Genomic DNA, 24,000 nt, shown 5'->3' with positions numbered 1-24,000 from the left:
CGTGGGTTTGCTCGTCCTTTCAGCTTTTATCAGTGTAACTGAACACCCAGCCTCGTCAATCTACCCTCTCTACTTGTCTACCTGACTGTCTGTGTCTTAACCTTTGTCAACCTTTTGTCTTTGAACAAACCCATAAAATCACTATTGGTTCCCAACACTGTTCAAACAAGGCTAGGAAAAGTCAGTGGGGACGACAGAAGAATCTGGTAGCCTCTCACCTGTTTACTAGCCCCCACCAGTGGAAGGTAGAAGTACTGCAAGCTGGATGTTTTGATATTTTAATGGATATATAATACCTTAAAGTGTTTATAATTTTTGAAATCTTTGATCTTTTTATGATTAAACATTATTTGTGACTACATATTCAAGCATTTCCCCATTTGAAGGTGCTGAAATACATTCTGAGTCTTATATTTCAAAATGTAGTCGAACAGCCAGTACTATCAAAAAGATGGTTCCCGTTCTCTTCTGAAAAGTCTGCTCTGTAAAGTCTTTTCAATGATTTTCCTGTAGTCTGACAGAGCCAACCACGCTGTGCAGGCAACCAGGAATGAACTAGCACTGTTGAATTGAAGCCGTTTGTGATATGTGTGATTTCTCCTCTGGCATTGTGTCTGCTACGACAGTGTTTAATGATAATTGAGTAATTAGGTGTAAAATATAGCACTCCCATGGTTCAGCACAGCTAATCTTACCTGCCCGGTTCCACTGCAGATCAGGTTTTATCACAGCAGGGGCTAAACACTACAGTTTAGCAGCAGCACCACTAGCTTTCTCAAGTGTGTGTGTGTGTGTGTGTGTGTGTGTGTGTGTGTGTGTGTGTGTGTGTGTGTGTTAGCAGCTTTAAAAATGCTTAACTATCCTATGTGCTAAACTGGCCTAAACTGGCAATCAACAAGAAAAGGTTTAGAACTAATTTTACCCTGAGAAGAGCTGATCGTCAGCTTCACAATTGCACCAAAAAGGAAGATGACAATTTGACAGTCCTTTGGGGGTTTCACATTCGCACTGCTAGCAGCCTCAGCCACGTTGGAAAGACAAACAGCAATGTGTGCTCTTGGCCACACACACACACACACACACACACACACACACACACACACACACACACACACACACACACACAAAAAGTGGTCTTTCTGTTTGAGTTATAGCGGCCATTGAGGTTGTGAAAGTAGTTCCACATAATGTATCATGAGAGTGTAAGAGAAGAAGTCACCCTATTCCCCCACTTGCTTTCCTTAGGCTCTCAGTCAAAGGTCTAACACACACCACCCCCCCTTTACCAAACAGATGTCCATCAGTCTCTCTCACACCTTATGTTGCAGCTTCACTGCACTCAACCAGCCTACTTTCTCTTCCTCTTTACCAAATACCAAACTTCAAACTGGGCCTCCAACCAGAAACGAGCAGTGGCAGCCAGAATATTTGGTTACGGATGTATTTCCATTCGATTGTACTTAAAGGGGCCAAGAAGAAGTAAGCGATATGACTACGGGGATCATATTAATGTAACGCACAAACACAATAATCCCACAAGACTTCCTTCCCATTCCCATTAGAAGCCACACCCAGGGGGAGAAGTAACAGGAGAACACCTTTCACAGAGTCAGATTGGAAGAGGTGGGAAAGCAGTGAGATGCTCAAAGAATAGTTTCACCTCTCCATACCTGCTATCCTCTCTCGCTCTCTGTCTCTGTCTCTCTCTCTATCTCTCACCTTAGGGCTGCTGCAACACATCTGACCCATTTTAATATTTGTATCTGCTGCTAATTTGAAGCATCTCATGCATGCCCAAAGCCCATTGGCCACTCTGTAGTGGTCACCCCTAGTGTTTGCCTAAGAGTTGGCTCCTCTCAAAGGGGACAGTAATATCCACTGATGTAATGTGTGAGATAGGAATCTTTTGTGCACGGCGTTATAAATTGTCACTGTAATGTGAGTGAGTGGAGAGAGAGAGAGAGGGGAGGGAGGGATGGATGAAGCAGTATGGCTGGAATCCACAGTGTTGTGAGAGCCCATACCTTTCAGCTTCATTAAACCAATTTCACGCCGAGGTGAGCTAAGAGAGGAAGCTCCGAGTCTCAGCGGCAGCAACAATGGCGCATTGAAGGGAAGAGGCAAAAGTAAATTAGGTACCACTTCAGAGTCGGCAAATTAAAATCTGAAAGTTGGAAAGGAAAAGTTGAGGGGAGATGATTATGTCTTTATTGTAGCCCCCCCCACCCCCCAACCTGGAGAAAAAAATCTGATCTATTTCTTGTCTGGTAATTGGTTTTGAAGATGCCCCCACTCAAAGCCGTAGCAAACCTTAAATAGCAAACTGCTTGTGGACCTCCTTTCAGCCACTTAATTTGCTTGAGCGTATCAGTAACATTTCATATCCAGGAAAATCATATAAATTGAACTTTAATGTGCTGCTTATTTCTGTGCAATCATTAACCTAATGTAGCAGGTGTAAAAGAAATGGCTGAGCGGGGTCGGAAGAAACCGGAAGCATTTTCAGGCTTCGCCTCTTCTCTGCTTTTCCCCCTTGAAAAAAACGGATTCTTCCAGATGCTTCCGTTTTCTCCGAACCCGCTGAAGATGTGTAATCCTTGACTTCCCGTGGCCCTTGGCCTGCTGTATTGAGTCAGGGGGCTGGCTGTTTGTCAGTCAAATGGGTGCAGGTTTCATCAAGACCACCTCTGCTTAAGGAATTAGTATTACTATCTACCATGGCATTAAATGTCAATCCATCTTTTTGTATCAGATGTGGATTTCATACTTTTATGCCACAGATGTTGATGTGCAACTTATATCCCGATCTTCCATTGACTGAAATCTCATCTGTGATGTTAGGGGAAACACTAGGGGGGATCACTGTTTTTCACCGAGGTGTGGAGGCAGGAGTATCAGAAATATTCAACGGGAGGGATCAGAGTGGATTTTATTCTTATTTGATTTAATTGTTGGACATAAAGACTGTGAAAACACCAGCGAATCAGCTCCATGTGATTTTTTTACAGTATTCCCACGAATATCATCAAGTCATCACATTTTTATTGGTCATATACACATATTTCCCAGATGTTATCGTGGTGTAGTGAAATGTTCCTAGCTCCAACAGTGTAGTAGTGTGCAGCATATCTGAGAGATCTATGTAAACATATACAAATGTTTGAAGGTTTGAAATGATTATGTTTTAGTCAAATGTCTGTTTGTGGTTCTTGCGGTCAATTTGCAGTCTACAAATGATTAGTAATTAAGTTCCGGCCCCCTGACCATCTGCTCAAAAAAAATTGGCCTGTGGCTGAATCTAGTTGATCCCAGGTTGTGTGTGTGTGTGTGTGTGTGTGTGTGTGTGTGTGTGTGTGTGTGTGTGTGTGTGTGTGTGTGTGTGTGTGTGTGTGTGTGTGTGTGTGTGTGTGTGTGTGTGTGTGTGTGTGTGTGTGTGTGTGAACGAGTGAACATGTTTGTGCGTGTACATGTTTTTGTGTATGTATGGGGAGGCGGTTGCTGAGAGGGTCTCTCTCTCTGGCTGACTGGGTCACCACAATGCCCTGGTAGCAGTGTGGGCTTTACTGGGCTTCTACAGCGCTCTGCTGGGCCACCGGCTTTACCAGAGACAGAGAGGCAGACGGATAGATCCCCTCGTCTTGTGCCATAAAGCCATCAGTGGGGAACAAAGAGGCCAGGTGCGAGGGGAGGCATTGGGAGCTCACCTGCACCCAGCAGGGAACAGCCTCTATCCATCCAAGCCAAGAGGCCCTCCACATTCACATTCAGCCTCCACTCACTAACAGCACTAATGGGAAGCAGGGACACTGTCAAAGAAGAGAATCCCTCCCTGTTTGGGATGGCCTGGGATCGTTATTAGCTGTTAGTGCTAGAACACAGCTTTAATGGTGAAGAGTTCAGTCAACACAGACGCTGACAGTGTAGTGCAGAGCAGGCTGCAACAGGTTGCTGCCAACAGCTGTAATTATGATCAGGAGACTCTAGTTTCTGTGAGAGTGGTGGGATGTTTGTGAACATTTGAATGTATTTTTAAGAGGCACTTGCTGGAGGGAGAACATGGTTAGGTAACAGGTTGTATCAGTTATCTGACGGAACGGGGCGGATAGAGTGACGGAGTCGTGAAGGGAGGCTAACAGAATGACAGGCAGAGAGGCAGGCTGAGCGACAGACCGACAGAGACAGGTAGGCATGGAGTCAGGCTGTCGGTGGGGGCAGACCCACCCTGGGTAGCTGCTTCCCTCCCTGTTGGAGTGGCAGATGTGTGGTGAATCTTTAACACTCCTAACAGCTCCTCACTCCCACTGTCACCGCATCTGTCCCCGGCAATGTCCCCTCCTCAGTCCCCCATGGCTCAGCCCCCTCCTGTGTGAATGCAGGACAACCAAAAGGAGCTATCAGTGGACTTATTGATTAGTCCAGCCTGCCCTGGCTAGCTTCATTTAATGACCTCTGGGACTCATTATTGACAAGGCTTTGTCTTTGTGATCAGTTCGTTCTTTCACTGGGCATATGGTAATCCTGTGTCTCACTCAGTGGGACAATTGAATCAGAACGTCTGTAGCCTAATGGATCAATGCAAAAAAAAAATATTTGTTGATATATGTAGAATTATGAACATATTTGAGTATGTTGACATGGATCAAGCGGAAACAGACATTTGAACAATGATAAGTGGGTCATGTTATCGGGACAACAACAACAGAATCTAAGAGGCCAATACGCTCTCAACCGAACAGCATCCCGTCTCATTGTCTGCCTTAAACCCCACTGCAAGAAAACATATCCCTGCCACAGCCGTAATAGATGATAAGCAGCATTTTATCCTCATCCGTATGATCAGCCTAATCTTCTCAGACGCCCCAGCATTAGACTCGCCGTCCCCTGTCTCTCTCTCCCACTCAGCTCAGCTCGGCTCAGCCTGGCCCGGGCCCTGGCGAGAGCTGGTTTATTTTAATTGAAAATTAGCAAAACAAAACAAGGGCAAGAGGATCCCTGAATGGGGCCCCTTTCTCTGGGAGCTCCTGTGCCGTTGAATAATGCATATGGGAGAAAGTAAACAGCAGCCGCGGGCCCAGCCCAGGGAACAATGAGCCGCACACAGCCCAACCACGGCGCCTGATTTTATTACGGCCCTGTCAGTCCCCCACCTCCCTCCATCCATCCCTCCACTACCTCCCCTAGCCTGGGAATCGTGGGACCCAGGCCAGGCAGCAGCTGCTGACCGCTCCACCCTGACCCAACACACTCCGCGACCTGCAGGATAACTCCGCACACACACCCACCCAGCACACACCACTGCCGAATACCTCCGCTGTCACAGCCTGCCTGCTTTCCTGCCCGCCTACCACCACTGCAGTGTATACATATACACAGTCACACAAGGCAGCAACTGGTTGGTTACATCCAGATGGTGTCTTAGGAGTAAGTGTATGCATTCCGCGGATGCTGTGCGTGCTGAATGTTAGAAAAGATTACATTTATGTTTAAGTTTTTCTCTTGACCAACTCCAACCCCCATTTCTGAGATCTTGGCTTGGACAGTGAAGGGTCACTGTGGCCACTTGTGAACTTTTCTCTCCACGAGAACATTCTGTGTGTTCCCTCTCCCCGACCAGGCAGGCATTAAGATTCCAGTCTTGCCTCTGGCTTCAGCTTGGGCCGGTTGCCATGCCGACAGGCAAATTGGCTAGCAGGATGAGTAATGATGTGATGTGGCTCTAAAGTCCCAACGAAGACCTTATTACAGACCAAGCTTTTCATAACACGCTATTGTTGTCAAGTGCTCCTGATATTAACCTACATTCACTGGCACTTCCTCCTCCTGCTGCTCTAGACGTGTGTGTGTGTGGAAAAGGGTTGTGTGTGTATGTGCATCCACACTTGTGGTTGGACACCAGAAGTCATACTAAAGCTTGTCTACAGTCACAACGACAGTAGATTAATACTGAATAGAATACGGAAGGATTTTCCTATTCTTTTAGATGGGTAATGTTTTAGCAGGTTTGTTTACATGATGTTTCTCTCTCTCTCTCTCTCTCTCTCTCTCTCTCTCTCTCTCTCTCTCTCTCTCTCTGTCTCTCTGTCTCTCTCTCTCTCTCTCTCTCTCTCTCTCTCTCTCTCTCTCTCTCTCTCTCTCTCTCTCTCTCTCTCTCAATTCAATTCAATGTAAGGGCTTTATTGGCATGGGTAACATTGCCAAAGCAAATGAACTAGATAATAAACAAATGTGAAATAAACAATAAAAATGAACCGTAAACGTTACACTCACAACAGTTCTAAATTAATTAAGACATTACAAATTTCATATGATGTGCAAATAGTTAGTACAAAAGGTAAAAATTAAGAGAAACATGGGTTGTATTTACAATGGTGTTTGTTCTTCACTGGTTTCCCATTTCTTGTGGCCACAGGTCACAAATCTCTCACACATTTCAATGCACAGTTGCCTCTCTCTCTCTCGCACACACACACACACGCACGCACGCACTGCAGCAGCAGCCAGTAGTGGACACGGTGGTATGGGTCAGTGGTCAGCTAAGCTAGGACGGTGTTGAGTCAGCCAGTAGTGGACACGGTGGTATGGGTCAGTGGTCAGCTAAGCTAGGACGGTGTTGAGTCAGCCAGTAGTGGACACGGTGGTATGGGTCAGTGGTCAGCTAAGCTAGGACGGTGTTGAGTCAGCCAGTAGTGGACACGGTGGTATGGGTCAGTGGTCAGCTAGGACGGTGTTGAGTCAGCCAGTAGTGGACACGGTGGTATGGGTCAGTGGTCAGCTAAGCTAGGACGGTGTTGAGTCAGCCAGTAGTGGACACGGTGGTATGGGTCAGCAGCTAGTGGTCAGCTAGGACGGTGTTGAGTCAGCCAGTAGTGGACACGGTGGTATGGGTCAGTGGTCAGCTAGCTAGGACGGTGTTGAGTCAGCCAGTAGTGGACACGGTGGTATGGGTCAGTGGTCAGCTAGCTGTTGAGTCAGCCACGGTGTTGAGTCAGCCAGTAGTGGTACACGGTGGTATGGGTCAGTGGTCAGCTAGGACGGTGTTGAGTCAGCCAGTAGTGGACACGGTGGTATGGGTCAGTGGTCAGCTAGGACGGTGTTGAGTCAGCCAGTAGTGGACACGGTGGTATGGGTCAGTGGTCAGCTAGGACGGTGTTGAGTCAGCCAGTAGTGGACACGGTGGTATGGGTCAGTGGTCAGCTAAGCTAGGACGGTGTTGAGTCAGCCAGTAGTGGACACGGTGGTATGGGTCAGTGGTCAGCTAGGACGGTGTTGAGTCAGCCAGTAGTGGACACGGTGGTATGGGTCAGTGGTCAGCTAGGACGGTGTTGAGTCAGCCAGTAGTGGACACGGTGGTATGGGTCAGTGGTCAGCTAGGACGGTGTTGAGTCAGCCAGTAGTGGACACGGTGGTATGGGTCAGTGGTCAGCTAGGACGGTGTTGAGTCAGCCAGTAGTGGACACGGTGGTATGGGTCAGTGGTCAGCTAAGCTAGGACGGTGTTGAGTCAACCAGTCGTTGGATGTTCCACTCCTTTACACATCAAAACAACATGGAGACATCACTTGGCAAATATTCCAGCCTTGGCAGAGAAAACCTCAGATTTAAATGAAACACAGGATTTATCCATCTGAAAACCCAAGGAAATACGATCACTGACATCTATGTCAAGCAGTAAGCGTGTGTTATTTGCTGTGTGCAGGAGCTCTTAATTGGATTGTAGGGACGGAGCCCCTTTGTCTCAGGCTGATGAGGTGTACACACAGGTGTGTGACACGGCCAGGATGTTTTGTCTTGTGTTTCTCTCACCCCGTCCTGGCGGTCAGGAGAGAGGTGCTCCATGGGGGTTATCAGCCCGCAATCACCACCCCACTCCAGAATCTGACGATCGGGGTTGCCGTGGGAAACCGCATCCATCAAATAAAGTTAGGCATTTACCTGTGTGGCTCAGGTGACAGTGGGGATGGGGGTGAGTGGTAAATGGGGTGGAGGCCCAGGGGTGAGAACCAGAGAGGTTAGCCAGCCCAGCGGAGGGAGGGGGAGGGTGGCCTTGGCTCCACGGCCTGGCCCCTCTGTCCTGCAGGCAGACTGAGACTGTGGGAATGTTCCCTCTCTAACGGGGCCAGCTGGTCCCAGGAGAGCTCTCCCCCTTCCGGAAGTGGCAGCAGCAGCTCTCCCACCCTCCTCACCTCACTACAGCAGCACAGGGCTGGAAGTGCCAGTCCAGATCACACACAAGCATCACTGACTTCAGGAAATTATTGAAATGCGGTGGCATTTGTTCATGGCATTTTGAAAAACATTTACTTAAAAGTATTTGGGTAAATCTTCTCATTCTAAATGAAGTAATATGGTAGCTTTAAAATACTGAAATGACTTTTATATTTGTTTTACCATTACAATAACATTGTGCCACCAGTAGTTGTAGCAACACCAATGAACAAATGGTAATTCAGGATGTTCTTAAATGGAGGCCACAGATGCTCAAATATCAGGTCATTAACCCTTTAAAAATAATTAGATTGATTGTTCATTGTGCTCACAATTAAATGTCCCTTCATTTTAGTTGATGAACATTAGTTACACTTTTCATTTGGACACATCAAAATATCAATGGAATCTTCAAATGTATGACATACTACAAGGGTGTGATAAGCGAATCATTTTCTTCAATATAGACCCTTTCTCCGATCACAGTTTGCCACTGGAGGGAATGCTCAAGGTCCTTGTATATCTTTGTGATGAATGATTGTCAATGCAGCAAAGTTAATGACATAAAACGTATGGATGCATATTTGATTTGTAATTAGATTTTTTTTAAGTATTTAAATAGCCGTCTTTGTTTTTAATGACTATACAATACCTTAAATAATTTTGTTTACTTTCTAGCATTCAAAATAATAGTTACAGTTGTCGTCAGAAATTGACATACACCTTAGTCAACTATATTTCACTCAGTTTTTCACAATTCTTGACATTTAATCCCAGTAAAAATTCCCTGTTTTAGGTCAGCTAGGATCACCACTTTATATTAAAGATGTGAAATGTTAGAATAATAGTACAGATAATTATTTATTTCAGCTTTTATTTCTTTCATCACATTCCCAGTGGGTCAGAAGTTTACATATACTCAATTAGTATTTGGTAGCATTGCCTGTACATTCTTTAACTTGGGTCAAACATTTCAGGTAGCTTTCAACAAGCTTCCCACAATATGTTGGGTGAATGTTGGCCCATTCCTCCTGACAGAGCTGGTGTAACTGAGTCAGGTTTGTAGGCCTCCTTCCTGGCATGCACTTTTTCAGTTCTGCCCTCACATTTTCTATAGAATTGAGGTCAGGGCTATATGATGGCCACTCCAATACCTTGACTTTGTTGTCCTTAAGCCATTTTGCTACAACTTTGGAAGTATGCTTAGGGGTCATTGTCCATTTGGAAGACCCATTTGAGACCAAGCTTTAACTTCCTAACTGATGTCTTGAGATGTTGCTTCAATATATCCACATTGTTTTTCTTCCTCATGATACCATCTATTTTGTGCACCAGTCCCTCCTGCAGCAAAGCACCCCCACAACATGATGCTGCCACCCCCGTGTTTCACGGTTGGGATGGTGTTCTTTCACTTGCAGGCATCCCCTTTTTTCCTTAAAAAATAATGATGGTCGTTATGGGCAAACAGTTCTATTTGTGTTTCATCAGACCAGAGGACATTTCTCCAAAAAGTACAATCTTTGTCCCCATGTGCAGTTGCAAACTGTAGTCTGGCTTTTTAGGGCGGTTTTGGAGCAGTGGCTTCTTCTTTGCTGAGTGGCCTTTCAGGTTATATCGATATAAGACTTGTTTTACTGTGGAAATAGATACTTTTGTACCTGTTTCCTCCAGCATCTTCACAAGGTCCTTTGCTGTTGTTCTGGGATTGATTTGCACTTTTCGCACCAAGGTACATTGATCTCTAGCAGACAGAACGCGTCTCCTTCCTGAGCGGTATGACGGCTCCGTGGTCCCATGTTGTTTATACTTGCGTACTATTGTTTGTACAGATGTTTGTTGTACCTTCAGGCATTTGGAAATTGCTCCAAGGATGTACCAGACTTGTGGAGGTCTACAATTTTCTTTCTGAGGTCTTGGCTGATTTCTTCTGATTTTCCCATGATGTCAAGCAAAGAGGCACTGAGTTTGAAGGTAGGCCTTGAAATAAATCCACAGGTACACCTCCTATTGACTCAAATTATGTCAATTTGCATATCAAAAGCTTCTAAAGCCATGACATCATTTTCTGGAATTTTCCAAGCTGTTTAAAGGCACAGTCAACTTAATGTATGCAAACTTCTGACCCACCGGAATTGTGAGACAGTGAATTATAAGTGGAAAACTCTGTCTGTAAACAATTGTTGGAAAAATTACTTGTGTCATGCACAAAGTAGATGTCTTAACTGACTTGCCAAAACTGTAGTTTGTTAACAAGAAATTTGTGGAGTGGTTGAAAAATGTGTTTTAATGACTCCAACCTAAGTGTATGTAAACTTCCGACTTCAACTGTATCTACGCACAATACCTAATCAAAAACAGGTTTTTAAAAATGTTTGCAAATGTATTAAAAATAAATAACTGAAAATGATATTTCATTACGTATTCAGACCCTTTACTCAGTACTTTGTTGAAGCACCTTTGGCAGCAATTACAGCCTCGATCGAGTCTTGTTGGGTATGACGCTACAAGCTTGGCATACCTGTATTTGGGGAGTTTCTGCCATTCTTCTCTGCAGATCTTCTCAAGCTCTGTCAGGTTGGATGGGGAGTGTCGCTGACATCTATTTTCAGGTCTCTGCACAGATGTTCAATCGGGTTCAAGTCCAGGCTTTGGCTGGGCCACTCAACGACATTCAGAGACTTGTCCCGAAGCCACTACTACATTGTCTCTGCTGTGTGATTAGGGTTGTTGTCCTGTTGGAAGGTGAACCTTCACCCCAGTCTGAGGTCCTGAGCGCTAAGGAACAGGTTTTCATCAAGGATCTCTCCGTACTTTGCTCCGTTGATCTTTCCCTCCACCCTGACTAGTCTCCCAGTCCCTGTCGCTGAAAAAAATACCCACAGCATAATGCTGTCACCACCATGCTTCACCATAGGGATTGTGCCAGGTTTCCTCCAGACGTGACGTTTGGCATTCAGGCCAAAGAGTTTAATCTTGGTTTCATCAGTCCAGAGAATCTTGTTTTTCATGGTCTGAGAGTCCTTTCGGTGCCTTTTGGCAAACTCCAAGCTGGCCGTCATATGCCTTTTACTGATGAGTGGCTTCTGTCTGGCCACTCTACCATAAAGGTAGATTGGTGAAGTGCTGGAGAGATGGTTGTCCTTTTGGAAGGTTCTCCCATGTCCACAGAGGGGCTCTGGAGCTCTGTCAGAGTGACCATCGGGTTTTTGATCACCTCCCTGACCAAAGGCCCTTCTCCCCCGATTGCTCAGTTTTGCTAGGCGGCCAGCTCTAGGAATAGTCTTGGTGGTTCCAAACTCCTTCATTTAATTCCAGTTTTTCTACAAATTAAAATGGGATATTTTGCATTCACGTCTCCATTTCAACCAAAAATCTAGTTAAAGAATAGCACTAAATCAAACTTTATTTCAATTGCATTTAATGTTTGATTTGATTTGATTTAGTCATATTCTTCAACTTAGATTTTTGTTTGAGATGGAGACAACCATACATAATTCAATTTCACTTTTGAAATGCAGTAAATAGCCTTAACTTTAGGCGATCTTACCAACGAATGTAACATTCAACCATAAAATGAGTAACACATCCATGGCCACATTTTGAGGTTACTGTAACTATACACGTCTTCTTATGTAATCATATAAAGTGTGCATGTTCAAGATAGCATGCAGAGGTTGTCGCAGGTCTGTGGAGATCTTCCCAATGGCTGTAATAGTCTGTGCAGAATCTTGAATGGCATTGATCAGTTGCACCATGTACTTTTAATGTAATCTCAACTGCAGTCCAGGTCATTTGGTTCTGCTATTAGATGAAGCACAGTGACAACACATTCATCTGTTGTATAAGTAAACAACATATCTGTATTACCGTTCCAACTTTTTTGTGCTTTTAAATGGTTGAAAGCGCAGTGATGGACACCAAAGATCCAACATTGTTTTTCCATTGGAAGCATAGTGATAACACATTGGAAATTCAACTAACTTTTGCCTGTATTTTTGAGTGAGTGAATATAGGTTGCAAACTCATTGATCAACATCTCAACCAAATATTACCCAATTATCCACGTTGAAATGACGTAGTGTTCCTTGGGAGTGGTCACTGAAGGTTTGATGAGCATGAAAACAATGTAAGCCACAAGCCATGTCTCAGTCACCAGATCTCAACCAAATAGAACACTTGTGGGAGTCTATGGAGCGTCGCCTGAGACAGCGATGTCCATCACCAACAACAAAACACCAAATTATGGAATTTCTCACGGAGAAATTTACATTTAGAGAAGCCATGCAATATGTAAGGTTCGCTATCACCGTCCTTTACACCAACATACAAATACCTGTGCCCCTATCTTAGTCCTGTTGTAACGATCGTTGTCCTCCTCGGATGAGGAATAGGAAGGATCAGACCAAAACGCAGCATGGTAAGTGTCCATGTTAATTTTAATAAATAAACGGAACACTGCAATAACCAAAAACCAACAAAGAGAGAGAGAGTGAATGAAGCGAAACAGTTCTGTAAGGTGAAGACACACAAAACAGAAAACAACTACCCACAAACATAGGTGGGAACAGGCTACCTAAGTATGATTCTCAATCAGAGACAACGATAGACAGCTGCCTCTGATTGGGAATCATACCAGGCCAAACACAGAAATACAAAACATAGAACAAAAACATAGAATGTCCTTTATACTGTAAAATACTGCAAAATTTTGTTTTTTTGCATTGTTTCAACTTTAAAGTACTTGATAGTAAAGTAGAATTGTAGTGATATGTTTTGGGGATTGAGCCTTCGGCATTTTGTTACGTTACAGCCTTATTATAAAATGAATTAAATAAATACAAATCCTCAGCAATCTACACACAATACCCCATAATGACGAAGCGAAAACAGGTTTATATTTATAGCACATTTTTAGCACATTTATAAAATTTAAAAAAATGAAATATCTTATTTACCTAAGTATTCAAACTTTTTGCTATGAGACTTGAAATTGAGCTCAGGTGCATCCTGTTTCCATTGATCATCTTTGAGATGTTTCTACAACTTGATTGGAGTCCACTTGTCGTAAATTAAATTGATTGTACATGATTGGAAAGGCACACACTTGTCTTTATAAGGTCCCACAGTTGACAGTGAATGTCAGAGCAAAAACCAAGCCATGACGTCGAAGGAATTGTCCGTAGAGCTCTGAGACACGATTGTGGCGAGGCACAGATCTGAGGAAGGCTACCAAAAAATGTACGCAACATTGAAGGTCCCCAAGAACAGAGTGGCCTCCATCATTCTTTTAAATCCAGACTAAGTCAGTGACACAGATGGAACTATCCAAGCAGAAGATACATCTTGGTTGTGTTGACAACCAAACACAATTGAATATAACTAAATATCATTCCATTTGAAATCAACCAGAGCTTTAAACCCTAGGCCTATTCTATTGTCTATTCTTAGTTTAATTCTGGTTTGAATTTAAATAATTGCTGTTGATGACACATTTCATTTGCTCTGTTAAAACCTACCCTTTGGAATGACTTCGATAGCAACAGTGAATCTATTTAGTTTTTAAGTGGAGATCTTTCAACAATCATTATCATGATAGCACATTGGTATTAGTCAGTGACGTGTCATAGCTAAGCAGGGTTTGGTTACAACCTTGAATGGGAGACCAAGGGATAGCTGTCGTGAAATCAACTATCCAGCTGAAAATCGAATGCTGTTTTAAAAGTAGAAATTCAACATATTTTATACAAGGTTTGTTTATGTCTAAATTTGTTTACCGTGATGACACAATCCCGTGATAGACATTTCATCCTATTTTCTACGTAGATTCCATGTCACAATACGTTGACAAATTACAGTTTGTCATCCACTTCCATCAGGATAAAAATGATTCATCGTAGGTTGAAGCTGATTACTCAGAATGGCTGTCTATTTACTGGTGTTAACCCTGTCCTCGAAAGGCTAGAGTGGACAGAAACCATGTCAGGAAAAAGCTCCACACACCATAACAGGGCCGACAGAACCCTCATTTACTTAAGTGTTTCCATTATTTTAGCTGTTACCTGTATGTGCAGGTGTACTGTTGTGGCTGATCACAATGAACTCATCAGGAGTGTGTTTGTGGTGGAAATATCTCTGGGTTGATTCCCAATCTCCCCTCCACCTCTGAAGGGGAAGTCTCACTCTCGTGTCACTGGTGTGTATCTCCCCTCATGAGATGAGAGACGGACATGGCATCACTCAGTTCCCCCTCTGACTGGACAACAGCTTGTCATATGTAGAGGAGCAGAGTGGTAGTGTTTCTGAGTGTGTGTGTGTGTGTGTGTGTGTGTGTGTGTGTGTGTGTGTGTGTGTGTGTGTGTGTGTGTGTGTGTGTGTGTGTGTGTGTGTGTGTGTGTGTGTGTGTGTGTGTGTGTGTGTGTGTGTGTGTGATGTTGTTTTGGGATTATCAACTGTGTCTTATTTGAGAGAGAGCGAGAACTCCTGTATTACTAATCTGTAGGAAATAATTCATATAATGTATGAATCACCACCCCCACATTTATCATCCACATCAGGATAGATTATGAAGAATTAATCACATTCTAAAGCCATTAAACGTAGGACTGAACAGTTATGTATTTTAATAATCATCATCCTTGAAAAAAATTCACTTTTTAATTGATTTCGTTTTCATTACATGAGTGCAGGACTACTTTTCTATAAAATAATACTTCCAATTTTGTATTATTTCTGTCAGACAAGACTCCCATATATCATTGCGGTGACAATGTAAAACAGAGCTGAAGACACTGCGGCTTGATAAGCAGGATATACGGTTACACCTGCTGATACGTAGATACGATTACATTTGAGACAGAGAGATGAGGGGTGGAGGTGTAGGAGGAGGGTAAGGAATGGTGGGTGGGGCTCCTCAGTGATGCATAAAGAACAACATCCAGGCTAGGGTTGGGGCCGGGCGGATGGCCGAGGGGTCGTGTTTACCTGTGTCAGGTATTTCCTCTGGGACCTGATAAGACCAATGGAGGGGAAGTGCTGTGTTCCAGGTGAGTGCCGAGGGACCTGCAAAATGACACCAAACACAACCAACCAACCTCCAACCTATACCTACCCCTCAGACTCCACCTCAAACACACACACACACACACACACATTACGCACACAAAATCACATTAAAATTGAAATCACAAGTAAAATGACTGATTATGACATTCAAAAAGTTGTGTTGATAAATTTGCATAGGTAGGGTATGGGTGACGTTTTACTGTATATCTCTCAGTCCTGTGGAAAAGAGAGAAGGTGGGTACTTTGGGTGGATCGGCCTGACACTAACCCTTGACAGGCGGGTAACCAGCCTTCGGGGGAGGGGCAGAGTTTCTCTCTTCGCTCAGTGAAGTCAGAGCATCCTTGTATCCGGGATAACATTAATGATATCTTATAACAAAGGTATGATAGCTTAAAACTGCTCTGCACAATTCAGTCTAAACTCTTAATTGAATAAAACAAGTAGAACTAAATGCTGAATTCTTCCACACTGCAGGAGTGTCATAGAATCAGGAAGCTGTGACATTGAGTTCCTCTTAGTTTGTTATGATTCTGTCTTCCCCTTCCTCACCTGGCCCAGCTCTGAGGCCCTCCCCCCCCCAGGGTGCTGAGAGGAGTCAATGAGCTAGAACATGTTAACAAGAGAAGCCTAAACCACGGTACTGACAGACATACGCATATGGCAGGGAGGAGGGAAAGGTCCACCATGAGGAAGCATGACGCAAGAAATGACAGGATTGCTGCTGCTCTTTTCGAAGTTGATTGGTAATCAAATGGGCCATTACATGTTGTGTACTTGATGGCAACAACAAAGCAGTGTTGTACTCGAGTCCAGTCTCGAGACCACATATTGAGTGTCTTGGTCTTGTCTCTGTGTCGGATACATTTGTATTTGGTCTTGACTCGGTCTAGGGCAGAAACCAGCCGAGACCAGCGAAGTAAAAAACTAACAATTATCAGCTTCCAATGAAACATGAATATCTAAACAGCCTATATCTATTATATACATGTTAATACAGTGGTGAACCTATAGGTCTTCAGTGTGACAGGTTAGTACAGTGGTGAACCTATAGGTCTACAGTGTGACAGGTTAGTACAGTGGTGAACCTATAGGTCTTCAGTGTGACAGGTTAGTACAGTGGTGAACCTCTAGGTCTTCAGTGTGACAGGTTAGTACAGTGGTGAACCTATAGGTCTACAGTGTGACAGGTTAGTACAGTGGTGAACCTCTAGGTCTTCAGTGTGACAGGTTAGTACAGTGGTGAACCTATAGGTCTTCAGTGTGACAGGTTAGTACAGTGGTGAACCTCTAGGTCTTCAGTGTGACAGGTTAGTACAGTGGTGAACCTCTAGGTCTTCAGTGTGACAGGTTAGTACAGTGGTGAACCTCTAGGTCTTCAGTGTGACAGGTTAGTACAGTGGTGAACCTCTAGGTCTTCAGTGTGACAGGTTAGTACAGTGGTGAACCTAGGTCTTCAGTGTGACAGGTTAGTACAGTGGTGAACCTCTAGGTCTTCAGTGTGACAGGTTAGTACAGTGGTGAACCTCTAGGTCTTCAGTGTGACAGGTTAGTACAGTGGTGAACCTCTAGGTCTACAGTGTGACAGGTTAGTACAGTGGTGAACCTCTAGGTCTTCAGTGTGACAGGTTACAGTGGTGAACCTCTAGGTCTACAGTGTGACAGGTTAGTACAGTGGTGAACCTCTAGGTCTTCAGTGTGACAGGTTAGTACAGTGGTGAACCTCTAGGTCTACAGTGTGACAGGTTAGTACAGTGGTGAACCTCTAGGTCTACAGTGTGACAGGTTAGTACAGTGGTGAACCTCTAGGTCTTCAGTGTGACAGGTTAGTACAGTGGTGAACCTCTAGGTCTTCAGTGTGACAGGTTAGTACAGTGGTGAACCTCTAGGTCTTCAGTGTGACAGGTTAGTACAGTGGTGAACCTCTAGGTCTTCAGTGTGACAGGTTAGTGTGGTGAACCTCTAGGTCTTCAGTGTGACAGGTTAGTACAGTGGTGAACCTCTAGGTCTTCAGTGTGACAGGTTAGTACAGTGGTGAACCTCTAGGTCTTCAGTGTGACAGGTTAGTACAGTGGTGAACCTCTAGGTCTTCAGTGTGACAGGTTAGTGTGGTGAACCTCTAGGTCTTCAGTGTGACAGGTTAGTACAGTGGTGAACCTCTAGGTCTTCAGTGTGACAGGTTAGTGTGGTGAACCTAGGTCTTCAGTGTCAGGTTAGTACAGTGGTGAACCTATATGTCTACAGTGTAACAGGTTAGTACAGTGGTGAACCTCTAGGTCTTCAGTGTGACAGGTTAGTACAGTGGTGAACCTCTTCAGTGTGACAGGTTAGTACAGTGGTGAACCTATAGGTCTTCAGTGTGACAGGTTAGTACAGTGGTGAACCTATAGGTCTTCAGTGTGACAGGTTAGTACAGTGGTGAACCTATAAGTCTTCAGTGTGTGACAGGTTAGTACAGTGGTGAACCTATAGGTCTTCAGTGTGACAGGTTAGTACAGTGGTGAACCTATAGGTCTTCAGTGTGACAGGTTAGTACAGTGGTGAACCTAGTGTGTGACAGGTTAGTACTGGTGAACCTAGGTCTTCAGTGACAGGTTAGTACAGTGGTGAACCTATAAGTCTTCAGGTGAAGGTTAGTACAGTGGTGAACCTATAGGTCTTCAGTGTGACAGGTTAGTACAGTGGTGAACCTATAGGTCTTCAGTGTGACAGGTTAGTACAGTGGTGAACCTATAGGTCTTCAGTGTGACAGGTTAGTACAGTGGTGAACCTATAGGTCTTCAGTGTGACAGGTTAGTACAGTGGTGAACCTATAGGTCTTCAGTGTGACAGGTTAGTACAGTGGTGAACCTATAGGTCTACAGTGTGACAGGTTAGTACAGTGGTGAACCTCTAGGTCTTCAGTGCGACAGGTTAGTACAGTGGTGAACCTAGGTCTTCAGTGACAGGTTAGTACAGTGGTGAACCTATAGGTCTACAGTGTGACAGGTTAACAGTGGTGAACCTCTAGGTCTTCAGTGTGACAGGTTAGTACAGTGGTGAACCTATAGGTCTTCAGTGTGACAGGTTAGTACAGTGGTGAACCTAGGTCTTCAGTGTGACAGGTTAGTACAGTGGTGAACCTATATGTCTAGGTGACAGGTTAGTACTTGAACAGTGTGACAGGTTAGTACAGTGGTGAACCTATAGGTCTTCAGTGTGACAGGTTAGTACAGTGGTGAACCTATAGGTCTTCAGTGTGACAGGTTAGTACAGTGGTGAACCTATAGGTCTACAGTGTGACAGGTTAGTACAGTGGTGAACCTCTAGGTCTTCAGTGTGACAGGTTAGTACAGTGGTGAACCTATAGGTCTTCAGTGTGACAGGTTAGTACAGTGGTGAACCTCTAGGTCTTCAGGTGACAGGTTAGTACAGTGGTGAACCTAGGTCTAGGTTAGTACAGTGGTGAACCTCTAGGTCTTCAGTTGACAGGTTAGTACAGTGGTGAACCTACAGGTTAGTACAGTGGTGAACCTATAGGTCTTCAGTGTGACAGGTTAGTACAGTGGTGAACCTATAGGTCTTCAGTGTGACAGGTTAGTACAGTGGTGAACCTATAGGTCTTCAGTGTGACAGGTCTGGTGAACCTATAGGTCTTCAGTGTGACAGGTTAGTACAGTGGTGAACCTATAGGCCTTCAGTGTGTGACAGGTTAGTACAGTGGTGAACCTATAGGTCTTCAGTGTGACAGGTTAGTACAGTGGTGAACCTATAGGTCTTCAGTGTGACAGGTTAGTACAGTGGTGAACCTATAGGTCTTCAGTGTGTGTGACAGGTTAGTACAGTGGTGAACCTATAGGTCTTCAGTGTGACAGGTTAGTACAGTGGTGAACCTATAGGTCTTCAGTGTGACAGGTTAGTACAGTGGTGAACCTATAGGTCTTCAGTGTGACAGGTTAGTACAGTGGTGAACCTCTAGGCCTGGTTAGAAGTGGTGAACCTATAGGTCTACAGTGTGACAGGTTAGTACAGTGGTGAACCTATAGGTCTTCAGTGTGACAGGTTAGTACAGTGGTGAACCTATAGGTCTTCAGTGTGTGTGACAGGTTAGTACAGTGGTGAACCTATAGGTCTTCAGTGTGACAGGTTAGTATAGTGGTGAACCTATAGGTCTACAGTGTGACAGGTTAGTATAGTGGTGAACCTATAGGTCTTCAGTGTGACAGGTTAGTACAGTGGTGAACCTATAGGTCTTCAGTGTGACAGGTTAATACAGTGGTGAACCTATAGGTCTTCAGTGTGACAGGTTAGTAGGCTATTTGTGATGGGCAATTGTCATCCTGCTCTGTTTGCATCAGAGGAGAAGACATGGATGGGGTGGACAGAGGATGGGGTGGACAGACATGGATGGGGTGGACAGACATGGATGGGGTGGCTCTCCCACCCACTGGGGTAATGGCGGCCTGCTTGTTTGTTTGTTCAGAGCTTGTTGACAGGGTTAAAAGCTCAGGTTCCCACAAGCAGCCGTCCTGCCCGGGTAGGACTAAACTTGACTACATTTAATATCCTTGTACTACTTCATCTACTAACTACACTATTCATTATGATACATAGTCCTGAGAAATATGTTTTAAACTCAGATCACAGCTGCTACCATATCGAGATTGTCTAAAACCCCATATTTTTGTACACCCATGTGTTTTGTCATTTATTTATTTTCTAAATGGATTTGTGGAGGTGTTGTGTGAGCTTGTACGCGAGTGTGCATGTTATTGTGTGTGTCAGAGTAGCGTGGCTCTTGTCTGCTAAGGAGGTGAGAGCAGTGTGTGGGGTAGGTGTGTAGTGGCACCCCCACTCCTCTCCTCTCCTCTCCTCCTCTCCTCGTCCTGCTCTGCAGAAAGCCTCATTACTGTTAAGGAGCTGCTGAGGTAGCACACGGCTGCCATTGTAGCCAATCCAAACACAGGGCCCTATCCATCCCTCTCCATCCTCCAGGCCCCCCACTTCAGATCAGCCCCCCGGACCAAATCCCATTTTCAGGCTCCGCAGCTGCCCCTGCTCCGCCAGAGCACTTAGCCATGTCATTCAATCTGGCCCTCCAGGCCTGGGCGGGGAGGAAACAGGCTTGTTTTGTTGCTTCACTGTCTCTGATATGACTCCAGAAATGGAAATGAAGCAATGGATCTTCATTAGGAGAGGCAGGTGTCCACATGAAGCCGGCCCAGGTGAAGAAAGAGCAGAGATGGCGAGGAGGCGAGAGGCATGTGTGTGTGTGGATGGGGGGTCCTTAGACCAACAGGCGACCCCCCCCCCATACCCGGCCTCCGTAATGTACCCCCGCCCCCCACACTGCACTAATGTACCGCCCCACCACTACCGCACCTCTACCATCCCTACCACCCCAAGCCAGCACTTAATTGCCCATGTAATGAGCTGGAGTGAATGGGATTACTTGTGTGGAGGCACTTGAGGAGCCTGTGCATTGGGGCACCTCCTGCAGGCCCTTCATCTCCAGGGAATACATTGAGGAGGTGGATGTTGTGTGTGTGTGTGTGTGTGTGTGTGGATGGACCACAGGGCTAAAAGCTTACCTCCTCCTCTGCATCTGGCCTGTTAGCCTTGGCTTGCCTCTCCTCTCCTTTCCTCCCCCATGAGCCTTTGTTTCCTAATTATTCATCCAAGAGAGACGGCCTTCATTTGAAACCTGTGGAGGCAGATGATGAGGCTTGTTGCTGACCCACAAATCACACAGGAGCATCCTAGAGCCTGAGAAGCCCCTTTGTGACAGGACACCTGTTCTTTCACCATCTCGGCCCTCTTGTCTTTCTCCAGACCTTGCCAAATCTTATTACCAACAGGACATATAGCACATGACCAAAAGTATGTGGACACGTGCTCGTCGACCATCTCATTCCAAAATCATGGGCATCACAGGAGGTTGGTGGAACCTTAATTGGGGAGAACAGGCTCATGGTAATGACTGGAGCAGAATAAGTGGAATGGTATCAAATACATCAACATGCTTTCCATGTGTTTGGTGCCATTCCATTCGCTCTGTTCCAGCCATTATTATTTGCCGTTCTGCCCTCAGCAGCCTCCACTGATGGGCATTAACATGGAGTTGGTCCCCCCTTTGCTGCTATAACAGCCTCCACTCTTCTGGGAAGGCTTTCCACTAGATGCTGGAATATTGCTGCAGCGACATGCTTCCATTCAGTCACAAAAGCATTAGTGAGGTCAGTCACTGATGTTGGGAGATTAGGCCTGGCTCGCAGTCAGTGTTCCAATTCATCCCAAAGGTGTTTGATGGGGTTGAGGTCAGGGCTCTGTGCAAACCAGTCAAGTTCTTCCACACCGATGTCGACAAACCATTTCTATATGGACATCGCTTTGTGCGTGGGGGCATTGTCATGCTGAAACAGGAATGGACCTTCCCCAATCTGCTGCCACACAGTTGGAAGCACAGAATTGTCTAGAATGTCATTGTATGATGTGGTGTTAAGATGTCCCTTCACTGGAACTAAGGAAGGGGCTTAGCCCGAACTATGAAAAAAAGCCCCGACCTTTATTCCTCCTCCCCCAAACTTTACAGTTGGCATATATAATTATTATTATTACATTTGGACAGGTAGCCTTCTTCTGACATGCACCAACCCCAGATTCGTCTGTTGGTCTATCAGATGGTGAAGCATGATTCATCACTCCAGAAAACGCATTTCCATTGCTCCAGAGTCCAACTGCGGCGAGCTTTACACCACTCCAGATGATGCTTGTTATTGTGCATGGTGATCTTATGCTTGTGTGCGGCTGCTCGGCCATGGAAATCAATTTAATGAAGCTCCCGACAAACAGGACTTGTGCTGACGTTGCTTCCAGAGGCAATTTGGAACTCAGTGGTGAGTGTTGCAATCGAGGACAGATGATTTTAGGCGCCAAGTGTGAGCTTGTGTGGTCTACCAATTACATCAGCGGCTGAGCCGTTGTTGCTCCTAGACGTTTACACTTCACATTAACAGCACTTACAGTTGACCGGGATAGCTCTAGCACGGCAGAAATTTGACGAACTGAATTGTTGAAAAGGTGGCATCCTATGACGTTGCCACATTTAAAGTCACTGAGCTCTTCAATATGGGCCATTCTACTGCCAATGTTTGTCTGTGGGAGATTTTATGGCTGTGCACTTGATTTTATACACCTGTCAGCAACGGATGTGGCTGAACTAGCCGAATCCACTAATTTGAAGGGGTGTCCACATACTTTTGGCCATGTAGTGTGTCAGGGTTCCAGAGTTTCATTTACCCCCTTGTGTCCATAGTTATATAAAATATGAACTGATTATTTTTTTATTTCTTATAGAACTTGACTTGAATTAATGCTTGCTAGCAGTTGAATAGAGACAACTTAATTGCCGTTTTTCAAGATGGAGGTCTTTTGTGGAGGTGTGGGGGTGTTTATGTGTAGGTCCCATAAATTATGATGCCATTCCGCTAATGATGTGAGGAAACTATGGTAAACCTCTCCTCCCTCCATCATTCTCTCCTCTCTCCATCATCCCTCTCTCGTTTGCATGGAGCCCCTGCCAGCTCCTCTTCTCACGCTGTTTGGTGGTAAAACATTAGCCCCCGGAGCAGGGCGGCTGACAAATAGAGGGCCGTTGTCCCCCTTCTCTCTCAAGGTTTGGGGTTAATGATTGTTGTTCTGGGGGGTTAGAGCCTGGTGATAGGCCCTTTCTCCTGCACCCCAACAGATGTTGCTGGGACTTTAATGTGGTTATCAAATCTGAGTGCCCTCTGATCCCTAAGAACCTATTGTGTGCTGGTCGCATTCCGGGGCCTTGCCGTAGCAACAGGGCATCCTGGGGGCCAAGCGGGACTCCCGCTGAGTCTTCCAGCAGCCTTCAGCTCTGACAGGCAGGGCAGCCCATCTACCCCCTACTACACCCCCTCTACCCTTCTGTGTAAAGCCCCACTCATTTACCCTCTCCCACACTAGCCTCTCTCTGTCATGGTAGGGATGAGTTCTTCTCACAAACGGGCCCACTCACTGACACTCACAGCCCCCTCACACACATACACCTCATTCCTCAAATCGTTCACACCCAAACACATTTCTACAATGCTACAGCACATTTACCAAATTCACACTTTTTTACACTACCTAAACATATTCAGATACTCTCACAGCTTCACACTCCCCCATTTTCATAGTATGCTGCCAAACAAATAATCAAGAAACACTTTGTTAGTACCCAACCCATATATAATACGACCTCACATCTACTAAGATTACTGCTGTACTAACAACCACTTGACTACCAGCCCTACTTCAGATAACAAATACATTTTTATGAAAGAAAAATGATTTGACAATCTACTCCTAAAAATGTAGAAAGTGTGAATACAATATGCTATAATCTTGGGGGAACAAAACTTCAGGCCTCTCTGGTTATAGGACCTCTCCTCTACCTGATGCTGCTGTTGTTAATGTGACATTTCCATCTCCAAGGCCTATCACCTCTTAAGGAAGTGTCCGTTACAACAGCAAATAGCAGATTTGGGGCAGGTGGGAGTTTACACTGTCGCTAAGGCTGACAAGGGCTGTATACCCTCGGCACTTAGCCGTCCTATAAAGTCTCCTGGGATTTTTGCATAATGAAATAAACATTTATCCAACACTCTATGTCAACAATGAGCACACTCTGTTGCCAGTGTGTGACAGTTCGTTTGAAATTGTAAACAGGTTCAATGCTCTGAGGTG

General features: G+C 45.0%; 1 long non-coding RNA gene across 1 annotated transcript in view; it reads left to right on the top strand.

The window, feature by feature from the left end:
* The window catches only part of LOC118363430 (uncharacterized), a 106,970-nt gene extending 84,113 nt beyond the window's left edge, over window positions 1-22,857 (top strand). The window contains exon 6 of the long non-coding RNA XR_004821402.2: window positions 21,924-22,857. This is a non-coding gene — a long non-coding RNA (uncharacterized LOC118363430). The remainder of the gene's footprint in view (window positions 1-21,923) is intronic.
* The last annotated feature ends 1,143 nt before the right edge of the window (window positions 22,858-24,000 follow it).

Source organism: Oncorhynchus keta, chromosome 30, assembly GCF_023373465.1.
Source record: "Oncorhynchus keta strain PuntledgeMale-10-30-2019 chromosome 30, Oket_V2, whole genome shotgun sequence".
NCBI classification, from domain to species: Eukaryota; Metazoa; Chordata; class Actinopteri; order Salmoniformes; family Salmonidae; genus Oncorhynchus; species Oncorhynchus keta.
Note: the sequence above shows the minus strand (reverse complement) of the source record. Positions and strands in the feature narration are given on the sequence as shown.